We start from the raw sequence: 13238 nt of genomic DNA on the forward strand, positions 1-13238 counted from the left end.
TTAGTGGGCACCTGGGTGGCTCAGATGGTTAAGCGTCTGCCTTCGGCTCAGGTCATGATCCCAGAGTCCTGGGATCGAGTCCTGCATCGGGCTCCCTGCTCCTTGGGAGCCTGCTTCTCCCTCTGCCTCTCTCTCTCTCTCTCTCTCTCTCATGAATAAATAAATAAAATCTTTAAAAAAAAAAAAAGAATGCATGGTTTAAAAAAAATGTTAGTGTATATCTCCCACAGACAAGTATATTCTGTTACATAATCACAACCACCATCAACACCAGGAAATTAACATTTATACTATCCTCAGACCCCATTCGTTTCTCTTACTGCCCCTTTAAACTCTCTTAACAGCAGAGTCTCTGGTTCAGAATCATGCATCTCATTAGATCAGTTTTCAAGTCTCTTTCAATCTGGAACAGTTCCTTGGTCTTTAACTTTAAGAATGTTGACAATGTTGAAGATTTCAAGCCAGTTATTTTGTAGAATGTCCCTCAGTTTGAGTTTGGGGATATTTTTCACGCAGTGTTCTTTTCACTACATACAAATGGCAAATGATTTCATGACTTCCATAACTTTGATGAGTTGATTAAGAGAGTCTCTGGCAGACTTCTCTACTGTGAAGTTATTCTTTTTTTCTTTTAAAGGATTTTTTTAAGATGATTTTTTTAAAAAGATTTTATTTATTTGAGAGAGAGAGAGAGAGAAACAGCATGAGAGGGAAGAGGGTCAGAGGGAGAAGCAGGCTCCCCACTGAGCCCGGAGCCTGATGCAGGACTCAATCCCAGGACTCCGGGATCATGACCTGAGCCAAAGGCAGTCGCTTAACCAACTGAGCCGCCCAGGCGCCCTTTTTAAGGATTTTATTTATTTTTGTGAGAGAGAGAGAGAGAATGGGGGGAGGGGCAGAGGGAGAAGCCGACTGCTCACCAAGCTGGGAGCCCGATGCAGGACTCGATCCCAGGACCCCGGGATCATGACCTGAGCCAAAGGCAGATGCTTAAGGACTGAGCTACCCAGGCGCACTACTATGATGTTATTCTTTTTGCCTTTGTAATTAATTAGTATTTTCTGGAGAGAGATTTTGAAGGTATGTAAATACCCCATTCTTCATCAAACTTCCCATTTCCTTTGATCAAAGTCAAATGGTTGCAAGTTTGACTAAGTACAGATTTGTAACTCTAACAATAAGATATGTGGCTGCCATTATCCTTACCACATTTACTTACTTTATCAGTTCACCTTCATGTAACCATTCTCCATGCTGGGCTACCCTCCTGTGTAGGTAACCTCTATCCTTGGCTCCTACAGTCACATGCTTATCTACCTTGCTGACACCACCTAAAGGCTTTAGGACTAAATTATTTGAGAAGAGTTGGTAAGGGAATAGGAAAAGTAAGAAGACATCACTCTTGGGGTGCCTGGGTGGCTCAGTTGGTTGAGTGTCTGTCTGCCTTCTACTTAGGTCATGATCCCAGGATCCTGGGATCCAGCCCTGCAGCAGGCTCCCTACTCAGTAGGGAGTCAGCTTCTCCCTCTCCCTTTGTGCGCTCTCTCTCTGAAATAAATTGTTAAAAAAAAGACATCAGGGGCGCCTGGGTGGCTCAGTTGGTTGGGCGACTGCCTTCGGCTCAGGTCATGATCCTGGAGTCCCGGGATCAAGTCCCGCATCGGGCTCCCTGTTCAGCAAGGAGCCTGCTTCTCCCTCTAACCCTCCCCCCTCTTATGTATTCTCTCGCTCTCTCAAATAAATAAATAAATCTTAAAAAAAAAAAGACATCACTCTTAAACTTAATGAAGTCTAAATATGTAATAACTGGGGGGCCATATTATAATACAGAATCTCTGCACAGGAGTGTAATACCCTAAAAATGACTTTGCAAGCAGAAACTATGCAAAGCAACCTTAATAATCAATGGGGAAAATCACAATTATTCCATGACCTTTAAACTTCTTTATCAAAACATGAAAAACCCTATCAGTTATAAATGTATAAGGAAATGGATATAGTATAATTAAATTTATTTAGTACAATCTAAAACATTAGAAATATTGGGGTACCTGGTTGGCTCAGTCAGAAGAGCACGCAGCTCTTGATCTCAGGGTCTGGAATTCAAGACCCACATCGGGTGTAGAGATTACTAAAAATAAGTAAACCAAAAAATAATAATAAGCCAGAAACATTAAGAATTAAAGTGTTTGGGGCGCCTGGGGCTCAGTCGGTTAAACATCTGCCTTTGGCTCAGGTCATGATCCCAGAGTCCTGGGATCCAGCCCCGCAACGGTATCTCTGCTCGGCGGGAAGCTTGCTTCTCCCTCTCCCTCTACCCACCCCCCTGCTCATGCTCTCTTTCTCTCTCACTCTCTCTCAAATAAATAAATAAAATCTTAAAAAAATAAATTATAGAGTTGCAAGCGAGCGAGCAGAAAGAGGTTCGGCTGCGAGAGTGGAGCAATGCCCAAATCAAAGGAACTTGTTTCTTCAAGCTCTTCTGGCAGTGATTCTGACAGTGAGGTTGACAAAAAGTTAAAGAGGAAAAAGCAAGTTACTCCAGAAAAACCTGTAAAGAAGCAAAAGACTGGTGAACCTTCAAGAGCCCTGTCGTCCTCTAAGCAGAGCAGCAGCAGAGATGATAACATGTTCCAGATTGGGAAAATGAGGTACGTCAGTGTTCGGGACTTTAAAGGGAAAGTCCTGGGCGCCTGGGTGGCTCAGTTGGTTTGGCGACTGCCTTCGGCTCAGGTCATGATCCTGGAGTCCCGGGATCAAGTCCCGCATCGGGCTCCCCGCTCAGCGGGGAGTCTGCTTCTCCCTCTGACCCTCTCCCCTCTCATGCTCTATCTCATTCTCTCTCTCAAATAAATAAATAAAATCTTTAAAAAAAAAATAAAGGGAAAGTCCTAATTGATATTAGAGAATATTGGATGGATCCAGAAGGTAAAATGAAACCTGGAAGAAAAGGTATTTCTTTAAATCCCGAGCAATGGAGCCAGCTGAAGGAACAGATTGCGGACATTGATGACGCAGTAAGAAAGCTGTAAAACCAGAGCCACATGAAACCTGTACTGTTCTAGTTGTTTTAATCTGTCTTTTTACATTGGCTTTTGTTTTCTAAATGTTAAGCTATTGTATATTTGGATTGCAGAACAATTTGTAAGATGAATACTTTTTTTTTTTTATTTGAGAGAGAGAGAATGAGAGAGAGAGAGAGCACATGAGAGGGGGGCGGGTCAGAGGGAGAAGCAGACTCCCTGCTGAGCAGGGAGCCCGATGCGGGACTCGATCCCGGGACTCCAGGATCATGACCTGAGCTGAATGCAGTCACTCAACCAACTGAGCCACCCAGGCGCCCTGAATACTTTTTTTTTATGTGCATTATTAAAAGTATTCTGAGTGAAGCTAATTGTCAACTTTATTAAGGAGGATTGCTTTGTGCTCGCCACCTAGTGTAAAATAAAATCAAGTAATACAATCTTAACTGTTGTGGCCTTTTTTGGTCAAGAGTTGGTACTGTTTAAGGCCAAAAGTAACAGTTTATAGACCTGTTGGTTTCACCTTGGCTTTTACATTCAAAGGATTTGTATTGCATTGAATTTATAAACTCTGACTTGTGAAATCCATAGTTGATCTCTTTTCTTCCAGCCCAATGTCTAGACTTGTTGGATTTTTCTACCCCAGTGATATTTCACTTTCCCCTTTTTTTTACTTCGTTTTCCTTTAATGTCATGTTCAGTTTTCATTTCACTTTTTTGTTCTCTTTCTTGAGTATATTATACTAATTTGGAAAGTCAATGAAACTGTCAAAATGTTAGTTATCTCAATAAGGTACTTGTAATTAAAATATTATATGAGAGCTACAATTACTAATTCTACTGTATTAAATATTAGGAGATATAGTTTGATAAAAATAAATGACTTGTATGAAAACTCTGGCAAGTAAGTGTATGTTGTTACCTGTAGTGTTCTGTGTAGTTACCTTATTGCTTAGTCTGCAGAGAATAATGACTTTGATGTCTGATTTACTTTCACTTATTAAACATGTTCACCATGGGATGATGTCTATAAAATCAGATACTGTTATATTAGATTAGGATTTAAATAAAAATTGTGAAAGCTTAAAAAAAATAAATTATAAAAGAATTAAAGTGTTCTATTTTTTGGTGAAAAACTTAATCACTAGCAGTTTGAATTTCTCATATAAGTTAGGAGCAAGCATTTTTTTCTTTTTTTTTTAAGATTTTATTTACTTCACAGAGAGAGATAGCGAGAGAGGGAACACAATAGGGGGAGTGGGAGAGGGAGAAGCAGGCCTCCCGCTGAGCAGAGAGCCTGATGTGGGGCTCCATCCCAGGACCTGGGATCATGACCTGAGCCGAAGGCAGTCACCTAACCAACTGAGCCACCCAGGCGCCCCTCAAAGTATCTTCCCATTAGATAGTTACTAATTAAAAATAACTTCAGGAGCGCTGGGTGGCTCAGTCATTAAGCGTCTGCCTTTGGCTCAGGTCATGATTCCAGGTCCTGGAATCAAGCCCCGCATCAGGCTTCCTGCTCGGCTGGAAGCCTGCTTCTGAACCCTCTCCCACTCCCACTGCTTGTATTCCCTCTCTTGCTGTGTCTCTCTCTGTCAAATAAAAAAATAAAATCTTAAAAAAAAATAAATAAAAATAACTTCATAGTGAAGGAAACAGGAGACACCACCTTAACCAAGCAATCAAAATCAACAAGGCCAGTGCTGGGTTGGGGCAAATCAACATTGCATGTCACATGGTAAGAACACAATTCGTTTCTGTGACATTCCTGCCAAAATGCTTGACTTACATCTAATCATGAGGAAACATCAGACAAATCCAAACTGAGAAGCAGTCAGGAAAGAAACTGGCCTGTACTTTTAAAAAACTGTCCAGCTTGTGACAGACAAGGAAAGTCTTAGGAACTGTTCTAGACTGAAGGAGACAAAGGGACATGACATATATTGCGATACGTGATCCTGTACGTTACTGGGAGAACTAGAAAAACGTGAATATGGTTTATGGATTGCATGGTATCAATGTTAAATTCTTGATTTTGAGGGTTACATATAGAAGATTGCCCTTATTTGTAGGAAATACATACTATTTTGGGGTAATTGGGCATCGTGTCTGCAACTTACTTTCGAAAGAGAAAGAATGGAAAGGAAATGTGATAAAGTTGACAATAGGGACATTGGTAAAGGGTATACAGGAGGTCTTTGCATTATTCTTTAAACATTTCTGCTGGTGAAATTACTTCAAACTTTTACAAAATACACTTAGATACAGCTGACACTACATTCCGAGCCAATGACAAGTGTTTGATATCACAGTAAGGACAATAATTTTATAATGATCAAACCAGGTTTATTAATTTCTCCTGGTACTGATTATAGTAATGGCTCCCAGGGCATTCCCAGTCTCCTTCTCGGAGCCTACATGCTCTGGGAATCAAATAAAAGCACAGAAGACACAAATATTCCAACATGAAACATAAAGTACAATACCCTCAGAAGGATAGTGGTGACATCACTTCTAGGTCCCCTGAGTCTTGGTTGGAATAAACTGGGGAAGACTCATTCTTTTCTTTTTTTTTTAAAGATTTTATTTATTTATTTATTTGAGAAAGAGAGAGAGAGAGGGAAACAGCATGAGAGGGGAGAGGGTCAGAGGGAGAAGCAGGCTCCCCGCTGAGCCGGGAGCCCGATGTGGGACTCGATCCCAGGACTCCAGGACCATGACCTGAGCTGAAGGCAGTCGCTTAACCAACTGAGCCACCCAGGCGGCCTGGGGAAGACTCATTCTTAGCAGGGCTCCCAGAACACAAAGGAACCAAAGTCTTTCAAAGGCAGGGTAAAGACTACCCTGGAAGTTTCCTTTACCTGATGGAACTTTAGGATGCAATTTGGAGGAAAGTGAAGTTCAGTAAAGAACAATTTTTTTAAAATTGTACTGGAGTATGATGTACTTACGGAAATGCCTGTATATCATAAGTGTAGGGCTTAGATTATGACAAAGTGAACATGCTTGTGTAACCACCACCCAACTCATAAACTGGAACCTGGGAATCCGCCCAGAAACTTCTCTCCATGCTTTCCCCAATCACTACTGCTTCTTAATCTCATATCCCCCTGACTTCCTGCCCTGGATATTTGACCACTTGCTCAGGGGTTTTAACACTGAAATCTTATTTTGAAAATTAGACTTTGTGGGGTGCCTGGGTGGCTCAGTCATTAAGGGTCTGCCTTCGGCTCAGGTCATGATCCCAGTGTCCTGGGATCGAGCCCCACATCAGACTCCGTGCTTGGCAGGAAGCCTGTTTCTCCCTCTCCCACTCCCCCTGCTTGTGTTCCTGCTCTCACTATCTCTCTCTGTCAAATAAATAAATAAAATCCTAAAAAAGAAAAAAAGAAAAGAAAATTACACTTTTTTTTTTTTTGCATACAAATAATTCATACCCGAGGTAGAAATTCTGAGAGTTCACTACTGGTTTTAAAACTGTGGGGTGCCTGGGTGGCTCAATCATTAAGCATCTGCCTTCGGCTCAGGTCATGATCCCAGGGTCCTGGGATCGAGCCCACATCTGGCTCTCTGCTCCACAGGAAGCCTGCTTCTCCCTCTCCCACTCCCCTTGCTTGTGTTCCCTCTCTGGCTGTGTCTCTCTGTCAAATAAATAAATAAAATCTTAAAAAAAAAAAAACTTAAAAAAAATTAGGGTGCCTGAGTGGCCCAGTGGGCTGAGTGACTGACTATTTTATTTTATTTTTTTTTTTTAAAGATTTTATTATTTATTTGAGAGAGAGAGAGGGATAGAGCACAAGCAGGGGGAGCAGCAGAGAGAGAAGGAGAAGCAGGCTCCCCGCCGAGCAGGGAGCCCGATGTGGGGCTCGATCCCAGGACCCTGGGATCATGACCTGAGCTGAAGGCAGACGCTCAACCAACTGAGCCACCCAGGCGCCCCGTGACTGACTATTTTAACTCAGGTCATGATCTCAACGTCGTGCTCAGCATGGAGCCTGCTTGAGATTCTCCCTCTCTTTCCCTCTGCCCCTTCCCCCCACTCATGCGTGCACATTCTCTCTCTGAAAAATAATTAATTTAATTAAATAAAACTTTAACAAAAGGCACAGTTCACTTCTGGAAAAGGCATTTAACAAACAGTGGATTTTGCAACTCAACTTTAAAAGTTCTATCCACTGGGACGCCTGTGTGGCTCTGTCGGTTAAGTGTCTGCCTTCAGCTCAGGTCATGATCCCAGGGTCCTGGGAGTGAGCCCCGCATTGGCTCTTTGCTCAGCAGAGAGCCTGCTTCTCCCTCTGCCTGCCACTCCCCCGCTGTGCTCTCTCTGCCTCCCTCTCTGACAAATAGGTAAATAAAATCTTTTAAAAAAATAAAAATTAGGGGCGCCTGGGTGGCTCAGTCGTTAGGCGTCTGCCTTTGGCTCAGGTCATGATCCCGGGATCCTGGGATCGAGCCCACATCGGGCTCCCTGCTCAGCAGGAAGCCTTCTTCTCCCTCTCCCACTCTCCCTGCTTGTATTCCCTCTCTCGCTGTGTCTTTCTCTGTCAAATAAATAAAATCTTTAAAAAATAAAAATAAAAAAATAAATAATAAAAATTAAAGTCCTATCCATTGGTAGTCAAACCTGAAAGAAAAGATTCCATTAGCCAATTCATCCTGATTCCACAAAGTTATTAGACATCTATGATGGGCTATAATAATAAGTCTTAGCAGCACAATGAAATTCTCTTCCCACATGACAGCATCAGATAAATGAAGTCCAAATGAGCCATTGTCTGTTTAAACACAAGTTAAATATAATTGCTGGTTTTAAACTCAGTCCAAGTAACCAAATACTCATTGCAGTCAGTGACTGTTGACTAATAGCCACCTGCCACTAGAATTAACGTAGTAAAGGTAAAAGTAAAGGTGAGATTGGCCAAACTGGGCAACCGGTCAGAGCCGAAAGGCACTCCCCTTTATGAATCCCTGTTCATCTCCTGCTTCTTTTTTTAAAATTTATTTTATTTTGGACACCTGGGTGGCTCAGTCGTTAAGCGTCTGCCTTCGGCTCAGGTCATGATCCCAGGGTCCTGGGATCAAGCCCCACATCGGGCTCCCTGTTTGGCAGGAAGCCTGCTTCTCCCTCTCCCACTCCCCCTGCTTGTGTTCCCTCTCTCGCTGTCTCTCTCTCTGTTAAAAAATAAATTAAAAAAAAAATTTTTTTTTTAAAGATTTTATCCATTTTTTGAGAGAGAGAGCACGAGAGGGAAGAGGGTCAGAGGGAGAAGCAGACTCCCCGCCCAGCAGGGAGCCCGATGCGGGACTCGATCCCGGGACTCCAGGATCATGACCCGAGCCGAAGGCAGTCGCTCAACCAACCGAGCCACCCAGGCGCCCAAATTTAAAAAATCTTAAAAAAAAAAAAGTCTGACTTGAAAAAAAGAAAATTAAAAAAATAAAATAAAATTTATTTTATTTTTTAAAAAATATTTTATTTATTGGAGAAAGGGAGAGAGAAAGAGAGAGCACAAGCAGGGGGAGGGACATAGGGAGAGGGTGAAGCAGGCTCCCCACTGAGCAGGGAGCCTGACGTGGGACTCGATCCCAGGACCCTGGGGTCATGATCCAAGCTGAAGGCAGACACTTAACTGACTGGACCACCCAGGCGTCCCTCACCTTCTGCTTCTTCTAGAAGGACTTAAAACAAAGTCCAATAAGCTTGTGATAAAGAGATGAGAGTGAGGAAAAGAATCCTATCTGGTAACACACCTTACAGACAGTGAACAAGCCATATGATTTTCCATGGTAGCCAGAAAGAGAACAGCCTTTCAACAATGATAAAGACATTAACTTTCATAAATCTAGCTGTCTTTAGATCCTATGAAGGCTGTCTAGCTGCATAGGTCCTGTTTGAATTGTAGCTAAAGAAGCTATATTCACAGAACATCTATTTCCATCAATTAAGAAGTGTAATCCATAAAGAAGCTGGCCTCAGCATCTGCTGATCTACCAGGCACTTAAATACATTCTTGAGGGGTGCCTGGGTGGCTCAATCGGTTAAGCCTTCGGCTCAGGTCATGATCCCAGTGTCCTGGAATTGAGCCCCACGTTGGGCTCCCTGCTGAGCGGGAAGGCTGCTTCTCCCTCTTCCTCTGCCTGCCACTCCCCCTTGCTTGTGCTCTCTCTGTCAAATAAATAAAATAAAATCTTAAAAAAAAAACCACAACAAAATACATTCTTGGCAACTATTTTGAGTAGCTGAAATTCTAAATGTTATAAAATTTTTTTATTTTTTTTAAAGATTTTATTTATTTATTTGACAGAGAGAGAGACAGCGAGAGAGGGAACACAAGCAGGGGGAGTGGGAGAGGGAGAAGCAGGCTTCCCGCCGAGCAGGGAGCCCGATGTGGGGCTAGATCCCAGGACCCTGAGATCATGACCTGAGCTGAAGGCAGATGCTTAACGACTGAGCCACCCAGGCGCCCAATGTTATAAAATTTTTAAAATTAATTTATTTGTTTTAGAGAGAGAGAGAGAGAGCACACACACACGTGAGAGGGGTACAGAGGGAGAGAGAGAATCCCAAGCCGACTCCCCACTGAGTGTGGAGCCCGACATGGGGCTCAATCTCATGACACTGAGACCATGACCTGAGCCGAAATCAAGAGTCCCACAGTCCACTGACTGAGCCACCCAGGTGCTCCAAAAATGTTTTTTTTTTAATTTGGAAATGAACCTTAGATGAAAGATTATATGTCAGCTCTAAAGAAACGCATTCCTGATTCCTGAGTCTCTGACAGAGTAAGTATTAGCACGTCTTACAGGGAAAGAGATTCAGTAATGAATGCTGCTGACCTCTAGTGCTTAATAGAGGAATTACATTTCCCACTCAAAAGACCCAAACAACACTGGTACCAAACAAAACAAAACAAAACAAAACCAACCCACTGGAGGGCTGCTCATTGAGTTCCCTAGTGTGAGGGCAATAAGCAGGCAATTTCACGCCTTTTACATTCATTGTGATCATTGGTATGTTTTGATGTATTGCTACCATCTTATATGTTTTTTTTTCCTGTTTACCATGGTTTTTCTTTGCTTCTTTTTTCACCTCCCCTTGCCTTCTTTTTTTTCCTTTTAAGATTTATTTATTTATTTTAGAGAGAGAGCATGAGTGGGGGAGGAGCAAAGAATCTCAAGCAGACTCTCTGCTGAGTGCAGAGCCTGATGTGTGGGGCTCGATCTCATGACCCTGAGATCATGACCTGAGCTGAAATCAAGAGTCTGACTCTCAACTGACAGAGCCACCCAGGCACCCCCAAAATGTTTTACGTGCCCCTCCTCTCCTGCCTTCTGTTCAATGAATATTTTCTCTTTATCTCCCCTTGACTGGCTTGGAAGCTATAAATTATATTTCTATTTGTTGTTATATTTCTTTTATACATTCTAAATAAAATTTTCTAACAAAATCCTAAGTTCATTACTGTCTTTATCTTCCTTCTGCATAAGAACTGACTCCTCTTGATTCAGAGATGGGCATGTTTGCCCTAAGGGCTCTTTCCCCATGGGCAGGGATAAAGTCACAATTGTGGTCTAATTGTGGTCAGTGAAACATGAAAAGGAGTCTTTTGAATCTTTATGAGAACGGCTAAACCCATCTTGCTAGAAACCTGAGGACGGGGCCTACTCTGGAGATGGAAAACAGAAAAATGTTAAGAATCTGGGTCCCTGATGACATTATTGAAACCCTGAACCAGTCAAGGAGGCCTGCTGTACTTGAGGATTTCCTGTTATGTGAGACAATGCACTTCTATATACTTAATTTAAGCCAGTCTTGAGTCAAGGTTTCTGTTCCTCATTGCTCCAAACAGCCCAAATGATACATATCTTTGTATTCTATTTCTACCTAAAATTTTAGTTCCAAGTTTTATTTTTACATGTACACACAAAAAAATGATTTTGCTCGGCGGAAGGCTGCTTCCCCCTCTCCCACTCCTCTTAGTCTCTCTCTCTCACTGTCTCTCTCTCTGTCAAATAAATAAATAAAATCTTAAAAAAAAAAGAATGTATCTTCAATTCTGGAACATTTCCAAACATCGTGTTAAATGCAGTATTACTTCTCTGCAGTCCCTCGGGTAATCTTTTGCAACTTATATTACACACTTATATTGAAGCCCTTCAATCTAGTCTTCGTTTTTTAATTGTTCTTTTTCATTTTTTTCTTAGTAATGAACTGTTCACTAATAATATAACATAACTTTCCAATTCACTAAACGTCTCTCTACTAAGACCTATCATGAGTTCATGACATCTATGTTTATTCAACAATTGCATTTTTAATTTCTAGGATTTTCATCTGGTTCTTTACATATTTATCTGTCACCTTTTCATTTCTGATGACTTTTATTTCATAATTTCTTTTTTTTTTAAGATTTTATTTATTTATTTGACAGAGAGAGAAAGAGAGCACAAGCATCCCTGCTGAGCAGGGGGAGCCGATGTGGGACTCAATCCCAGGACCCCAGGATTATGACCTGAGCTGAAGGCAGTCGCTTAACCAACTGAGCCACTCAGGTGCCCCCATAATTTATTCTTTTAAAATAGGTATCCTTCATGTCTGGATGTTCTAAAATACATATTTTAAAGTTATTATCAGGTTACTCCATTATTTTCATTTTAATTGCAGTGAGTTCAGGGTGCCTGGGTGGCTCAGTCATTAAATATCTGCCTTTGGCTCAGGTCATGATCCCAGGGTCCTGGGATCCAGCCCCGCATCAGGCTCCCTGCTCAGTGAGGAGCCTGCTTCTCCCTCTCCCACTCCCCCTGCTTATGTTCCCTCTCTCACCGTGTCTCTCACTGGCAAATAAATAAATAAATCTTTTTAAAAAATTGCAGTGAATTCATCTCTTGATGCTGATTTTTTTGGCTCTTTCTTTTGGCTAGGTTTGCTTGTATGTTTTGAAAGCTTGATTTATAAACATCTCATGAATGGAGATCTTTTCCCCTATACATGTATCTCCTTACCTGATGGTTTTGTGATAACCTCTACTCAATTGTCCAGGAAACCCAGCTAGAAACAAGTCTTATATTAGTAACTAGAGACTCTGTTTCTACTATAAATTTTGGGTGACAGGAGATCCATGCACCAAGCGAGGGGGTAGCTGGATTTAGATCTGCATTCAATGTCATGTCTACTTCCTAAGTATATAACTTCATATAAGCTGCGTCTTCAGGCATGGATGGGTTGTAGATTTTTCCAGTCTCTGTTAACTTTAGGGAGCCCCACGTAGATTTGTAAATGCACCCACTAATCCAGGCCCAGTTATCCATATTACATGGGGCACTTGTCCCTACCCACTCAATCATATTACCTTATAGGTTGTAAACCTGAGACTGCCTCTGTTTCTGGATCCATAGCCCAGCAAGATTACAGCTGTTTCTGGTCAACTTAAATGTTTACCTTGTTTTTGAATATGGATATGTAATTTTAAGCTTTTATTAATTTCACCATGTGTTTGAAACAAAAGGAGTGGCATCAAAGTGTGTACAAAGCTACCTTGACCAGAAGTCAGTTTCATTCATGTTTTTATAAAAGCCGTATTGGGACACCTGGGTGGCTCAGTCGGTTGAGCATCTGCATTCAGCTCAGGTCATGGTCCCGGGGTCTTGGGATCGAGTCCCTCATCAGGCTCCCTGATCAGTGGGGAGTCTGTTTCTCCCTCAGCTTCTGCCTCTCTCTGTCTCACATGAATAAAATCTTTAAAAAAATAATTAAAAAGCCTGTATGTTGGTCCTTTGGCAGTACCATGGTTAACACTGATAGCTAAAAAGCAGCCTGGGGGGTGCCCAGCTGGCTCAGTGGGTGGAGCATGCTACTCTTGATCTTGGGGTTGTGAGTTTGAGTCCCACATTGGGCGTGGAGCCTACTTGGAAAAAAAATAAAGCTTAAAAAAAAAAAAAGCAGCCTAGGAGCTATACATTCTCTTTCCGGTTTTAGCAATAAATACTTTTTAATATTTTTAACATTTTATAAGTTGTGAGAACAACTGATTTGTACAATTCGGCCAATGATGTTAACTAGAGCTTTTGTCAGAAATAATTGATTTATAAATGTTCACTGCATACCAAAAAATGTGATACTCCATTACCCAAATCCCCCTATTTCTGCAGTTTGGGGCCAAAAAATTAACCCAAGGCTCTGAAAGAAGTCCACATAAATGAAATATATTCATGTTT

Source organism: Callorhinus ursinus, unplaced genomic scaffold (genome assembly GCF_003265705.2).
Source record: "Callorhinus ursinus isolate GAN/ISIS: 27379988/994484 unplaced genomic scaffold, GSC_fseal_2.0 scaffold15, whole genome shotgun sequence".
Taxonomy (NCBI): Eukaryota; Metazoa; Chordata; class Mammalia; order Carnivora; family Otariidae; genus Callorhinus; species Callorhinus ursinus.